The sequence below is a fragment of the Notamacropus eugenii genome, chromosome 3 (genome assembly GCF_028372415.1).
Source record: "Notamacropus eugenii isolate mMacEug1 chromosome 3, mMacEug1.pri_v2, whole genome shotgun sequence".
Lineage (NCBI taxonomy): Eukaryota > Metazoa > Chordata > Mammalia > Diprotodontia > Macropodidae > Notamacropus > Notamacropus eugenii.
In genome coordinates, this window is record NC_092874.1 from 301,269,437 (window position 1) to 301,273,092 (window position 3,656).

The following is a 3,656-nucleotide window of genomic DNA, read 5'->3' on the forward strand; positions in this document are numbered from 1 at the left end:
TGGACCTCCTCAACCAAAGGGAGAAGGAAACTCTCCTGAGTCTCAGCTCCTGCAGGATGGGCAGAAAGGAAAGGCAAGAAGGGAGGGTGGGGAGGGAGGGAGAAAGGAAGGAAGGAAGAAGGGAAGGAAGGAGCAAACGAGGGAGGGAGGGGGGAAAGAAGGGAAGCAGGGAGAGAGGGAGGAAGGAAGGAGACTTCCATATGGGGCAGCTCCCATAGGCTGGGGCCCCAGAGGTCTGACATTCTAGGTGAACACACCCTCAGATGCCATTCAGCAGGAAGGCAGTAACTTGAGGCTTTCAATGAATTTCCTGAGACAAGCCATTTAAGGACAGTGCTTTACTGAGAAGCTGGCCTCCTGCCTGCTCTCTGGGGGGATGGTGGGGGGGTGGGGGGGGGGGTCACAAGTGGCCTCCCTCAGAGGTCACCCAGTCCAACCCCTCATTTAACAGAGGAGGAAGTGTAAGGGACCAGCCCAGCCCTTCAGTTTTCTGGGGAGGAACCCTGGTTCCTGGTGCTGAAAAGGCAGGTGCCTTGTCCAAACGTACCCAGGGAATAAGAGCTGATCTGCTCCCCCATGTCACCCTGGAAATAACAGCAGCACCAATTTCTGTCACACACACACACACACTCTCTCTCTCTCTCTCTCACTCACTCACTATGGAAACAAATGCAAATTCTTTCCCCTGGCATTCAAGGCCCTTTGCAGATGGACAATCCCCGCTTTCAACATCCATTCTGAACCATGGCCCACCACCAGGAGACATGAGATTGGGAGTCAGGAGGCCTCAATTGGAACCCTGGCTTTGCCACTGACTGAGGGAGTCCCTCCCTCTCTCCCAGAGGGGTCAGACTAGAGGAGGGGTGGTCACCTTTTAGGTTACGGGCCCCTTCACAGATTCATGGTTTTCAGAGAACAAAATAAAATACTGAGGATTCCAAAGGAGCCCAATCATAAGGAAATAGAGCAGTCCTGCTGTATTTTTTAAAAACTAAGTCAGGGCCCCAGGTTCTGAACCCCTGGACTGGAGGGTCCCCAAGGTCCCTCCCATCTCTGAACACCATGTTTTCCCCTGAACCCACCTGGCATTTTACCACCTCTACACCTTTACTACTGCCTCCCATGATGCAGTCTATCCTCTTAAGCAAGGCCTCATCAAAGCACCTCTCACTCATTCTTTTACTCAAGAATCAGTTCTCCGCAATCACCAAAAGAGGCCAGGGGCATTAGAAGCCCAGAGAAGATCAGAGCTGGGAAGGGCCTTAGCACCCAGAACAGCACAGAAACTGAAGGTTGGAAAGGACCTTGTTGGTCACCCAGTCTAGCCCAGGTACTAAAAACTGTCAGGTCTGGGAGGGGGCCTTAGAACAGAGGCTGCCAGGACTGGGGTCCTTAGAACAGGAAATATCAGAGGTGAGATCTTAGAACAGGGGATGGCAGGGCTGAGAAGGAGCTTAGAACAGGGGATGGCAGGGCTGAGAGGAGACTTAGAACAGGGAACATCAGATTTAGTGGTCCTCATTGTAACCTCCTGTGCAGGTCTGATCTTGGAATCTTGGGGGAGAGGGGCTCATCACCCAAAGGAAGGGGAGCCCCAGCACACTGGAGAGGAAGGGGGCAGAAGGGGCAGAAGAGGAACCCAGATCAGGGGAGATGTGGACATATGGAAAGAATCACAGAGCAAAGAAAACTCCCTGCCAGATCTGCAGATATCTTGGGGCTGCAGCAGCCCAGGCACCATCAGCTTTTGGGGCCTCCCACAACCCCCCCCCCCCTTTATCCTCTCCCTGGCTTAACTGGCTTCATGGAGGGGGTGGGGGAAGGGAAGTCTGAAGTTGCACAGAAGGAGAAAATGAGTTTCTGAGGCTGGTGGGGAAGGTACACCAGCTCACACTCACCTGGCAGTGTGCAAGGGGATGTGGGGCTCTGGGGAGGGAGCCTAGGAGGTCTCAGAAGAAGACAAAACAGGCACCCAGCCACCCAGACCCCCTTTCACGAATCTATTACTGCCCACAGACCCCTCTCTGTGAATCCAGAGAGCTCAGGTTACCCTCGGGGTGGGGGGTGGGGGGCCTTGATAAGCAGAGAAATGGTCCAAGAGGCCAAAGAAGGGAAAAGTTCTATCCCCACACCCACCCTGCCCCAGGGTGGCGGGTCCAGCCCCAACCCCCTAAAAAAACTTCCAGGGGAGAGACTTGGGGGGGGGGAGGGGGTCACATAGGGTCATTCTTCTCCCTTGACAGTGCCCCAACCCCATCCCCAGAAAGAACTGCCAGGGAAGGAGAGAGAGAAAGAGAAAGAGAGAGAGACAGAGACAGAGAGAGATGAAAGAGAGACGAGAGACAGAGAGAGAGGAGAGACTGAGGGAAAGAGAGATGAGAGAGGAGAGAGAGAGATGAAAGAAAGAGAGAGAAGGAAGGAAGGAGAGAGAGGGGGAATGGGGGGAAGAGGGAGGGAATGGGAGGAAAAAGGAGAGACAGAGAGAAGGGAGGAGACAGGGAGAGAGAAAGAGAGAGAGCGAGAGAGAGGGAGGGAGAGAGAGAGAGAAAGGAAAAGGAGGGGAGGGACTAGGACGGAGACAGAGATCGAGGGGAGAGAGAGGAAAGGAGGAAAGGGGTTCGAGAAGAAAACATCAGAGGAGGCGGTTCGGTTCCTGCGGATTAGAACCTGGTCCTGGGGTGGGGGCAGGCATTCAACCAAACCCTACCTCCCCCCCTTGCCCCAGCCCCGGCCCGGGGTCCCTCCAGTGAGGAGCACACGCGGGGGATCGATCGGGAGACCCCCGCGTTGTGGCCGTGTGTGTGGCTGTGCAGCGTGCGTCTCTTGTGTCGGGGGGCTGTACACAGTTGTGTGAGCGTGTGTCCTGCTGAGTGTGGGAATGTGGAGGGTGCGCGGTTGTTGTGGGAAGTGTGCGAGTGTCTGCGTGTGCATGCCCGGAGCGTGCCAAGTCGTGCGCAGTCCGTCGCGGTTGTTCATCTGTGTCGTGAATCTGCGTGGCTGTGAGCCGGAGTACACCTGGGAGCGTGCACAACTTGTGTGTGTGTGTGTGTGTGTGTCCGTGTGTGTGTGTGTGTCCGTGTGTGTGTGTGTCCGTGTGTGTGTGTGTCCGTGTGCGCGTCGCGGTGCCGCCGGGAGCGTGCACAAGTTTGTGCGCGCGCGCGCGTGTGCAGGCGGGCAGGGCTCCTTACCTCGGGGCGGTCCGGGCTCTCGGGGCGCTCTCGCTTCGCTCGAGCCGGGCTCGGGCCAGGCCGGGCCCGCGGCCCCTCCTGGGCTCGCTAGATCGCTCGCTCGGGCTCCGCAGGGGGCCCTAGCCTGGTCCGGCGCAAGCTCGGGGGCCTCGCACGCACATGCTTCCGAATTCTAGGTAGCAACAATGTTGCCAATCCTTTGTTGTCACGTGACTCGGCGCTCCTTGGCGCGCGCCTTCCGCTCCGCCTCAGGCCCCGGGCCTGCCCCAGACGGGCCGCTCGGGGCTGCGGGGACTGCTGGGGCTGCCGGGGCGGCGGGCTCGGCTCGGGCCACACACGGGCCCAGGGCAGGGAGGGCGGGGCCTCCGGGACCGGCGGCGGCGGCTGCTCCGAGCCCGGCGTCCGCGCAGCTGATTGGAGCCAGCAGGCCAAGGGGGGCTCCTGATTGGAGGAGGAGGACAAGGGTGT

General features: G+C 58.2%; 1 protein-coding gene across 1 annotated transcript in view; it reads right to left on the reverse strand.

Moving 5' to 3' along the window:
* Window positions 1-3,556, reverse strand: part of TCF20 (transcription factor 20) — a 182,833-nt gene extending 179,277 nt beyond the window's left edge. Inside the window, exon 1 of the mRNA XM_072596317.1 lies at window positions 3,189-3,556. The gene's annotated coding sequence lies outside the window, so the exon portion shown is untranslated. The remainder of the gene's footprint in view (window positions 1-3,188) is intronic.
* Window positions 3,557-3,656: the final 100 nt, after the last annotated feature.